We start from the raw sequence: 12,407 nt of genomic DNA, 5'->3' as shown, positions 1-12,407 counted from the left end.
ACAGCACTCGGTGATGCTCTCCACAGAGGAGCTTGATGCTTTGGTCGAGACAAGAGTCGCCAAGCTTATGGAACAGAGACAAAAGTCACAAGCCGAGCGGGCAGAGCAGCAAGCAACATCAGCATCAGGCGGCCGAGCGGAAGCACCTCAGGCCACCGTTACATTCCATCGGGCCCTATTCCGCACTCCTAAAGCCGCAGCAGCTAATCGGGATCGGGGATCTTCTTCGGATGAAATGCCAAGACGAGATAACAAAAAAGGGAAAGCCCCCCGAGCGGACGCATCACCCGAGCAAATCAACCACCAATTTTCAGAGGCTATTCTACGAGACCATCTGCCCAAGCACTACGTGCCCCCGACGATCGGTGAATACAATGGAACCACCGACCCGGATGATCATTTGGGTAAGTTTGATAACACGGCCACCCTACATCAATACACAGATGGGGTGAAGTGTCGGGTTTTCCTCACCACCCTCTCTGGATCGGCTCAACGGTGGTTTCGGAGGTTGCCGGATGGATCTATCACAAGCTTCAAAGACTTCCGTACGGCCTTCCTCCACCACTTCACCAGCAGTCGGCGCTACCAGAAGACGAGTGTCAGCCTATTCGCCATCAAACAAGAACCCAGGGAATCGCTCCGAGCCTATATCCAGCGGTTCAACCAGGTGACTATGGACATTCCAACAGCCACCTCGGAGACCATGATGAATGCCTTCACACAAGGCCTCGTGGATGGGGATTTCTTCCGATCGCTCATTCGGAAACCACCCCGAGACTACGACCATATGCTACACCGAGCCAACGAATATATCAACGTGGAGGAGGCCCAAGCGGCCCGAAGAAAGGAAACCCCAACTGAGCGGGCTCCCCCTGCCGAGCAGAGGCCTCACATTGCTCACTAATCGCTCAGAGGACCGCGGGTCGAGGCAATTGGTTCGCATCATCCAAGATCTCATGTCCAAGAAGTAGCATCCGAACGACCCAAGCCAAAGAAGAAATGGACTCCTATGTTTTGCTCCTTCCACCGGACGGACACACATAACACCAGGGATTGCCAAAGTCTTCCTTTAATCGCCCACCCCATTCCCAGTGGTGGCGGCCGCCGATCGCCCTCGTTCGATAGGCGACAGAGAACTCACGGAGCCGATCGGACTATATCTGATCGCCGACAAAGACAAACTCCCGAGCGGCAGCATAGTCCAAGGCGTGAAAATCCTCGGATGTCTAGGGAGCAGCCTAGACCGTCCGCTCGGGAAGAAGAGAACAGAAACAACTCTTCCCGAGGCGAAATCAACATCATAGCTGGTGGTCCGACCGGAGGAGATTCCAACCGAGCAAGGAAGGCGAGCGTCCGGCAGCTTTAGATCCATGCGGTCGGCTGCAGCCAGGAACGGGCGAGCGGACCCGAAATCAGTTTCGGGCCCAAGGACTTGGAAGGGGTTGAAGTTCCCCACGACGACGCTCTTCTCATCAAAGCGGTAATAGCCAATTATACTATTCACCACGTTTTTATTGACACAGGAAGCTTGGTCAATATCATAGGCATTCGATCAACTGCAAATTGATCGGGCTGAGCTGCTGCCCATGACGACCCCCCTTTATGGGTTTACGGGCAACGAAGTTCAGCCGGTCAGACAAATCCGATTGGCTATTTCGCTGGGAGAGGAGCCGCTCAGAAGGACGCGGACTGCAAACTTCGTCGTGGTGGACTCTCCGTCGGCATACAACGTCATATTGGGGCGACCAGCTCTCAGTGAATTCCGAGCGGCTGTCTCCACCTTCCACCAGAAGATCAAGTTCCCCGTCGAGGACAAAGTGGGAGAAGTACGAGGAGATCAACTAGCAGCTCGGCGATGTTACGTCGAGATGGTCCGAGCAGAAGCCATTGCCGCTCGGAAGACGCCCCGGATCGAGGTGAACGCTATCACTAAAAAGCCACCCTCTTTGATTTATGAAGAAAAAGAGGAAGTGCAGATTCACCCGACCTGATCGGAGGCCACGACATTCATCGCGTTTGATCTGGAGGCGAGCCAGAAGGAGGAAGTGATCCAATGCCTCCAGAGAAACCATGATGTCTTCGTCTGGTCGACGCATGAGCTGCCCGGAATTTCACCAAGTATAGCGCAGTATGAGCTCCATGTCCAACCGGACGCTCGGCCAGTGAAGCAGAGAAAGAGGGATTTCAGCGCCGAACAGAATGCCATCATCTGAGCGGAGGTGGAGAAACTCCTGGAGGCCGACCACATACGCGAGGTCCAGTTCCCGAGCTGGTTGGCGAACGTGGTGCTAGTCTCCAAGCCTGGCAACAAGTGGAGAGTGTGCATTGATTTCCGGGACCTTAACAAGGCGTGCCCAAAGGATTTTTATCCCCTGCCCCGGATCGATCAACTGGTGGACTCTACGGCCGGCTGCAAGTTGATATGCATGCTCGACGCTTACCAGGGATATCATCAAGTGCCGCTCGCCAGGGAAGATCAAGAAAAAGTCAGCTTCGTTACAGCCGACGACACCTACTGCTATAATGTGATGCCGTTCGGACCGAAGAACGCGGGAGCCACTTATCAACGCTTGATGAACAAAGTGTTCAAGGAGCAGATCGGGCGAAATCTGGAAGTATATGTGGATGACATTCTTATCAAGTCCGTCCGAGCGGCCGACCTCTTTAAAGATATGGAGGAGACTTTCCGAACGCTGCGGAAATATGGCGTTAAGTTAAACCCACAGAAGTGCCTGTTCGGAGCGAAAGGAGGGCGTTTCTTGGGTTACATAGTGACCGAGCGAGGCATCGAAGAAAATCCCAGCAAAGTGAAAGCATTACAAGATATGCCGCCCCCAAGAAATCTGAGGAAAGTGCAGCGCTTGACCGGTCGGATAACTGCTCTGTCCAGGTTCATCTCCAAAACTGCCGACCGGAGCTTTCCTTTTTTCAAAATCTTGTGCAAAGCCACTAAATTTCACTGGGACGAAGAGTGCGATTGGGCGTTCGAAGAACTGAAGGCATATCTGAATTCTTTGCCTGTGCTAGCCAAGCTAACTGTAGGTGAGCCGCTTTGTATCTACTTATCTTCAACCGAGCAAGCCGTCGGCTCGGCATTAGTAAGGGCGAGCGGAGAAGAGCCTGTATATTTTCTGAGCCATATTTTAAAAGATGCTGAATCTCGCTACACTGGGCTCGAGAAACTGGCTTTCGCTTTGGTCCTCGCCGCTCGGCGCCTCTGTCCCTATTTCTTGGCTCACACTGTCATCGTCCAGACGAACAACCCATTGGGAAGAGTACTGTTGAATCCCGAAGCGTCCGGGCGGCTCATCAAATGGACAACGGAGTTGAGCGAATTTGACATTCAATACCAACCCCGTTCGGCGATAAAGGCGCAGTCCTTGGCGGATTTTGTCACCGAAGTACAAATGCCAGAACCCGAAGCCATGTGGAAGATATTTGTAGACGGATCATCTACTCGGCTCGGGAGCGGAGTTGGGATATTGCTGCTCTCCCCCCAAGGAGAAAGGATGCACTTATCCGTCCGGCTGAATTACAAAGCCACAAACAATGAGGCAGAATATGAGACCCTTATAGCCGGTTTACAGGTAGCTCGGCACGTGGGAGCCGGACGGGTGACGCTGCATTCAGATTCTCAATTGGCCGCTCAGCAACTTTCTGGTACTTTTGAAATTAACAACGCGCGGCTCAAACTTTACGCTGAAGCCTTCGAAAAGCTCAAAGCCAATTTCCGAGAAGTCACTATCCAAAAGATACCCCGAGCGGAAAACCAAGCGGCCGATGAGTTAGCCAAACTCGCGAGCTCAATAACGCCGGTCGCCATCCAGCAGCCAATTAAACAAGTATCTTTGGTGGCGCACGTCGATCGGATGGAGGGCCTCTCGTTTCCGAGCGACTGGCGGACACCCATCATGGAGTTTCTCCGCTCGGGTGCTACACCGTCCGATCGGGATGAGGCCCAGCTACTAAGGAGGAGAGTCGGTCGGTTCACGCTCATTGGAGATCAATTATACAAGAAGGCTTTCTCTCGCCCACTGTTGAAATGCGTGAGCTCGGAAGACGCGGCGTACATCCTCCAAGAAGTGCATCAAGGATCCTGCGGAGGGCATCCGGGCGGACGATTGCTGGCTAAGAAAATCCTGCTGGCTGGATACTTCTGGCCAACTTTACAAGCAGACGCCACTCGGACCGTCGCGACGTGCTTTTCTTGTCAAAGGTATCATAATTTCTCTCACCGACCGACGGAAGAAATGAAGGCAGCTACTGTGTCTTGTCCGTTCAACCAATGGGGAATGGATATTGTAGGTCCGTTTCCTATGGCGACCGGACAACGGAAATTTTTATTGATGGCGTACCGGCTGCGGATGAAGCAAAACTACAATCGGCGCGTAATCCCCAGATCATTCCAAGTCGGTGACCTTGTCTGGAAGAAAGTAAAGCCGGTCGGCGACGTCGGCAAACTGGAGGCTCCCTGGGCAGGCCCCTTCAAAATCATCGAAAAGCTTCGCTCGGGCGCTTATTATTTGGAAGATGAAGACGGGCGACAGCTGGACCGACCATGGAGCGCGAATCATCTCCAGCCATACCGAGCTGGGTAAGAGGTGTGCTGATGTAATTTTGTATACGTTTCGGTCGCCTATGTACTTGTAATGCAGGAAGCCAAAATGATTAAAGGATGACAAATAGCTTCGCCGAACGGCTGTGTCAAAGTTAGCCGAGACCGTCGAGCTCCGACGTTAAATATCGAGAGACGAGCCGACGTCTATAAATCATTCGAGCGGAAGACCGTCGAGCTCCAACGTTAAATATCGAGAGACGAGCCGGCGTCTATAAATCATCCGAGCGGAAGACCGTCGAGCTCCGACGTTAAATATCGAGAGATGAGCCGGCGTCTATAAATCTTCCGAGCGGAAGACCGTCGAGCTCCGACGTTAAATATCGAGAGACGAGCCGGCGTCTATAAATCATCCGGCGGAAGATGCCCAAGTTAAATATCGAGAGACGAGCCGGAGTCTATAAATCATCCGAGCGGAAGACCGTCGAGCTCCTACGTTAAATATCGAGGCGGCGTCTATAAATCATCCGGCGGAAGACCGTCGAGCTCGGCGTTAAATATCGAGATCGGCGTCTATAAATCATCCGGCGGAAGACGCCCAGACATTAAATATCGAGAGACGAGCCGGCGTCTATAAATCATCCGAGTGGAAGACCGTCGAGCTCCGACGTTAAATATCGAGAGACGAGCCGATGTCTATAAATCTTCCGAGCGGAAGACCGTCGAGCTTCGACGTTAAAAATCGAGAGACGAGCCGGCGTCTATAAATCTTCCTAGCGGAAGACCATCGAGCTCCGACGTTAAAAATTGAGAGACGAGCCGGCGTCTATAAATCTTCCAAGCGGAAGAAGGCAATAAAAAAGGACTGCAAGTGTCCAAGAAACTCGCCGTCAATATCGTTCGACCGACTCTATGTTCCGCTCGGCTCAGAGCCCAAAGGTACTTCATCGGCTTCTAGCGAGCGATCTCTGCTATCAAAGCGGAATATTACATATTTAGCCGAGCGGAAGGGTCACGTCAAATACTTCGTAAAAATCCCTTTTGGATGCTAGAGGTCTGATAATAGACGGGCGGGCAACACATATATTAGTTAGCCAAAGGGGCAAAGTACGAGAAAGGAAAGCATTGCATTAAAAATAAAACTTTAAGCCGAGCGACTTAAGTACAAAAAAGGATCATTTTTGGCCGAGCGACCTAATTACATATAAAAACGTCTACTCAATATAATCGTAAAGGTCCTTGGGAATGTTGTTCAGGAGCGCCACTTGATCGCCGGCCGGAATAGTAGTGGAGTCCGGAAGAAGACCCTTAGACTTCAGATATATGGTGGTGGCGGTCATGGCGAGATCAAAGGCAGTGTACATCCGCTCGCAAACTTTCTCTGAAAATTCGGGCGAACGGATGTAATTTTGTCTCAGAGTAGCGACCCGGCTCGGCTCGGCCTCTTGGTATTCTTTGAAGGCCAATTGAGATGCAGCTAGGGACTCCTGCAGAGTTTTCAGCTCGTTTGTATGCTTGACTGCATCAGCCGAGCATCCTGCCTTCTCGCCATCAAGCTGATCCATCAGCTCCTTTACTTTCTGCTCTAGACCTCGAGCCTCCACATTTTTTTTCTCCAGGCCGGAGATAGCCGTGTTTTTGCAAGTAGTGGCCAGGGTTATTTTTGTGTCGAGCGACTTGACTTGTCGCTCGGACTCGGCCAAGGCGTGGGCCTGATCGGCCGTCTTCTTCTGCTCGGCCGCCAACAAATCTTGAGCTTTCTTCAGCTCCTTTTGCAGCTCAGAATATGAGGGGCCCTGAGAGCCGGATGGACCGACTGCCGCCTTCAGTTGCCTTAGCTCTTCATCTACCAAGGCCAGGCGGTTGGAGACAGCAATCTCCTCCACCCATCTCTGACAAAAATAAGAAGTTGTTATTGGCCGATCGGACGGAATGCATACAAAACTCGGGAGAAAATAAACTTACCCCCGTGGCCTGCTGCATATGGCTATTGGCCAAATTTCGAAGGGAGATCAGCGCGACGCGTTCTCGAGCGTCGGCCCACATCTAAGCTAGTGGGCCCTTCAGAGTGATGGTATGCTCGGGCGTTGTAGGTTGGTCGGCCTCTGGAAGCAACTCTTCAGTTGGAAGATGAAGAGTGACTCGTATCGTGCGGCCGTGACCTAGGGTTGTCTGACCGGCGGCCGGAAGAGGATCAGAGGCCGGCGCCGAAAACTGAGATCGGATGGTTGAACGTTGGACTGGTTGAGGAGCGGGCGGAAGGGAGCTGACTGGAACGACCTCAATAGGGACCGTCGGCTCGTCCCATTCCGAAGGAGTCCGATCGGACGAAATGGCTTCGACCTCCGGAGCCTTACCGCGAGCACTTGCAGTGGCTCGGGCGGAGGGTTGAACAGCAGACGTGGCTAAGCGGACTGGAGTCTCCACTCGGCGCCTTTTCGGGTGAGGCTGCTCTTCTTTCGGAGCTGAGCCGTCACCCCGAGCGGAGGGCTCTTGGCTGATGGTTGCCCCAGCCGCTGGCTCTGGGAGAGAAGCCTGAGCGGCCGACTCCTCGGCGTGCGCCCCGCTCTCTTTTTCATGCGAGCCGACCGGTTGGATGCCGAGCGCCTCCATCTCCCTGGCTGCCGCGGCTTCGAGCGCTGCCGCCTTTTTCTTCAAAATGCCGGCCATTACCGACTCCATGACGATGTCCGCTGCAAAGGAAAGGAGAAAAATCAGTTAGCAATCAAAGCAAATGCCCAAGTAAAATTCTTACCGAAGCCGCTCGGAAGAGGAGTCCGTATGAGACTCAGACCGAAGATGTACATCACTCCTTCATGAAGAAGCTTATTGATGTCGAGCCGCAGATCGGCTAGCATATTTGTAGCATGGAGGTAGTCCGGTCGGTTTTTGAACTTCTTCAGCTCAGGAGTGGGGGGTAGGTCGACCTGCCACTTGGTCCGGAAATTGGCTTGATCGGGCATACGAATATAGAAAAAATACTCCTTCCAATGTTTATTCGAAGAAGGCAGTTTGTTAAAGAAGACTAGGCCGGGCCGAGCTTGGAACATGAAGGTGCCCGGCTCGGACTGCTTAGGGTAATAGAAATAAAAAAAGACGTCCGGTCGGAGGGGGATGTTGTGGATTTTGAACAAAACAACAACCCCACAGAGAAGGCGAAAAACACCGAAAAAGTTACAAACATCTATAATAAAAGGATGTACAGGGAAATGCAGACCAGCAGTAAACTGGTCGCGGAAGAGACAGAAAGCTCCGCGCGGCAGCCTATGTGGCCGAGCAGAGGGACCGGCTAAAAGAAGTTCAAAGTTGTCGAGGATTTCAAAATTATCTGTCAGAACATCAAAGTCACGCTGGTCGAATCGTGACTGCATGGTAGTGTACCATGGGCCGAGAGACTGGTCTTTAGGATGAGAAGAACTAGCCATGGTCCGAGCAGGAGAAATCAAAAAGGCAAAAAGGCAGAAGAAAGACGACAGCAAGCGAAAGGAGTATCCTGGAAGCGAAAACTGGGGAAAGAAATGCAAAGAAAGCACCGGAAACGAGAAAGAAAAGAGGAGAATCTTACGGGGAAAAGGAGGATCGAAGGAAGGACACCTGGGATCGACGGAAGCAGGAGAATACGATCGCCGGAGCTCTAGAACGCGAGGGATAACCGGGAGCACGCGAAAGAAGGAGTAAGGCGACGGGGGAGAAAACAAAGATTTTATAGGGTGGAGGCCGGGCGGCCTCCACCGTTGGATCTAGGTCACGGAATCAAAGCGCGCATCGCGCCGTTCATTTCGAACCGCTTCGATCCCATCAAAGCACCACGCCGCCGTCGCCGTACGATGACGACAGTGCGCCACGTGGCAGTCAGCCATTCGAAGCATTTAATGAGCGCATGCTCAGCCTTAATGTCGAAGATTGGCGCAGATTACGAGGAGGTTCAAGGAATGTTACTGTTGACTACAAGGCCATCCCTACGGTCGGCCGAGCGGAGGATAATGGCACGAAAGCGCCGCTCGACTATATTCGCAGTCCAGTCAGTCGGACTAATCGCCTCCTTCGACTAGACTTGAAGGGGAGGCAAGTGATCCGGCGGTAAGAACATGGGACCCCCGTTCTGGGGAGTCAACGCCACGTGGAAGTCAAAGGGCCAGGTGGCCGACCGGAGATGGATGGGTCGAACGCCCGGCCGGCTGACCGGTGTCTAACTGATGGCAGAAGGCGCCCTAGCAAGAAGCTGGCCCCGGCGCTCATGGTACAGGATCGTAGGGCCGAGCGGAGGGCACGCTCGGCTGAAGACATGAGGTAGCATACTGCTAACAGTCTTCACAAAGCATATTACCGAGAATCTCCCAAGTAGACCACTATAGGTGTCCGGCCGGACGTAAGGCAGATGCTGGCCGGCCGGATGCCAGGCCGGGAGCAAGAGGAAAAGGATAAGGGACATCTTTTTCTGATAGCGGGCATGTTCTATGTTTAGGCCGTACTCCAAATCCTACGACAGGGGGTTCCGCTGTCCCATCGAAGACGTGCTTGGACTGTAGCAGTATGGGGTCAGGTAAGCTCATTGACAGGCCCTTACTGGGGTATGGGCTGAGGACACGTGTACACCTCGGTATGTGTACACCCGCTTCTCCACAGCCCTATATAAAGGCCCTCATCCTTCGCCGGAGGTACGCATTCTACAATTCTTAGAGCCACTTTCTTGTTGAGCTTTGCCTGACTTGAGCGTCGGAGGGTCGTCGCCGGGAACCCCTCCCCGGCCCGACTTCTGTACAGGTTCACCGGAGATCCGGGCGGATAGTCAGTAGATCTACGTCAGTCGCTTGGAGAGCGCCACGTGCCCAACGTCCGTTGATTCAGCTTTCAGACAGGATCAGTCCATAAACCTAATATTCTATAATTGTATGTATCATTTAGAGAAAAATTTATGTAAAATATTTGAATAGTATTAATTGATATAATTAAGTAGGTTAATTTTGTTATAGTTTCATATTAAATGTATTTGTCCTGCTATTCGATTGATAAACTAAAAAATTATGATTTTTAAGTTTTTCCACAATTTCACTATAATAAACGAAAAGAAAAGTTTTTAAATAAGAAGTCCAAACTTATATTTATTTTAACAGCGAGCACTTCACCAACTTAACCAATTAAATTTATATATATATTTTTATATAATGCATTCCGTAATAATTTTAGAATAGTTTTTAAATAATAAAAATTAATTTATTATCTGATGTAGCCAATAAAGGCATCATCTCCATTAAAATTTTAAATATTTTTTTATAATCCCAATATGTCATATGAATAATATAATATAGTTGAAGTTCTAAATAATTTTTTTTATCATCTAATTCAGTATAAGTTACTAAATAAAAGAATAAGTCTGAATTTTCACTACTATTTTTAAACTACAAATCTCAAAATTCAATAAGATAAAAAAAAAAAGCATGTCATTTCATCCTACTACATGAAAAGTGAACTCACCTTGCGTTGGTAGTTCAAAAAGATATATGTGAATTGGTCTTACAATCATGTAAAATAACATATGAATCCATCCTCCTCCAAGCATCCATCCACAACAATACACAAGCTAAGGCAATCAAAATTGATAAGTAGAACATCTAAGAAACATTTTGTTTTCAATATTTACTCTAAGCCACTCGTATTTTTAATAATAATTACTCTAGATCCAGAGATAATGAATCTTACTAATTAGTATTTGGATGATAATATAAACATTTATTTTATTTACCATGGTATCATGGAGTGAAAGAGCTAGTTGGTTCACATGACATTCATCAACTCATTCTATCTATTTGAAAGGATCCATTTAGCCTTTACCATGTAGCGGTTAGACCAATTAAGTAGTTAATAAAATATCTAAAGTTTGAATCTTAACTATTATATATTATAGAATTTTTATTTAGTGGGACGCTAAATCTAAAAACATTAATCGTTTGAATAGATATCCGTGAGTATTTTCCGATAATAAATATAAAAATATTAGTCGTTTGGATGAGCTTCCGTGAGTGATTCCTAATATATTTTGATGGTTAATGAAAAACTTTTGTGAAATAAGACCGATTACAATCAAGAATAATGATTCAAAGAATTAAATATTTGAATTATTTAGGTAAAAAAATATTTGAAAGACTCCATTTGGACTTGCACTTTCAGCAGGAAATTCTTCGAATGAGAAATATAATCATAGAATATTAAATTTCTAAATCGTCTACTATAAATAGTTTTAAATTTATCTTCTCTGCAAGTGAAAAATTTTCATAGTTCTAAGTTAATGGTACGTGGCACTCATGGGAAAAAAATCCTCTTATATAAAAGCCTGCTCGATACCTGATTAATCCTTTCAAATGGTACGTGGCACTCGTTAGGGTGCTTTTTTTTTTTTTACACAACCGAATCTATTTTTGGTGAAATGTCAGCATGAAAGTCCTTGTCCTAATCGCAGATAATGTTTAGGAGCAAACAGCATGATTACATCATCAATATTTTTTCTTTTTTTTTTTCAAATTGAAAAAGGCAAAATAAATTACAATTCATTGTTAACTCGATATCTCTTGTGCCTTACTAGCCATGAATGAGTTCATAATTTATTAACTATTTTTAAATTATGTCAAGATTAATTGAAATCAATATAATTTAATTGAATTGATTAATGATTATTTTTCCTCATTTATTATAATTTATATATTATAATTATACTGTTTAATTATATTTGAATCTAACATATGTATTTAATTAATAGATTTATTTATCTTATTTTAACTCTTTCCATTACTACTATAACAACGAAACTATCATTTTAAATTATGAAATTTATTAATACAATTTTTCGTAACAAGATATAAGAAGAATTTTTAATAGATTCTATGATCAACTACGTTAAATCGGAGTTGTTTGAAAAAATTGATAAGGATAATTAATGAGTTGGATTAAGAATGAGAGCACAATTTAAATAGTATTTTTTTTCATATTTTTTTTTGAATGTATTAAATATAAAATATTTTTATTCCATATTTAAAAAAAAATTAATATTCACATCCTTTTTATTTTATTTATATTTTGAATTAATTAATTTATTGTATCAATTCTAGTCGACGGCTAGTTTTAGGTAGTTTTGAATCCTAACTATGCCCCTGCTTCTATCGGACTTTATTTGACTCTACTTCTTAGTCTGAGTTAAAGGAGGGAGAGTTACTCCTAAGCACCTGCCTTCACTTCCTGACCAGCTAGTCTATTGTCCCATGCACTCTTGACTCCCCATTCTCCTTTCCTGAGCACTCGGTGATTGTTTAGCCCATTAGGACTATAGAAGCCACTCGGGGCCTGCACTCCCGAGCACTTGGCGTTCGACCCACAACGCCCCGCTCAACCCCAGGAAAGACGCTCGAGGCATGCGCTCCCTAACACTCAGCGTTCAACTAGAAATATCCCATATAACTCAAGAAAACGCTCTAGGCAGGAGCACTCGGCATTCGACCAACAACTCCTCAGTTGAACTCGAGAAGGCCACTTTGGATATTCTCTCCCAAACACTCAACCTTCATCCTACGACATCCCACTCAGACTTGGATCACTTCCCGATCACTCAGCTTCACTCCTGAAATAGCCGGTGTCTGCTCCTGAGCACTCAGCCTTTGTCCTACTGCATTTTGCTTAGACTCAGGTCACTTTCCAAGCACTCAGCTTCATTCCAGACTCGTTGGTATACACTCAACCTTCATCCAGTGATGTCCCATTGGACTCAGAAAATCCAGTCAGATATCGATGACAATCAACAATTCAGCCTCAACCTTTGACAACTCACGCACTAGTCAACGACCCGACAACCTTCGACAACTCA

Source organism: Zingiber officinale, chromosome 7A (genome assembly GCF_018446385.1).
Source record: "Zingiber officinale cultivar Zhangliang chromosome 7A, Zo_v1.1, whole genome shotgun sequence".
Lineage (NCBI taxonomy): Eukaryota > Viridiplantae > Streptophyta > Magnoliopsida > Zingiberales > Zingiberaceae > Zingiber > Zingiber officinale.
The sequence above is the reverse complement of the archived record's forward strand: the minus strand, read 5'-3'. Positions refer to the sequence as shown.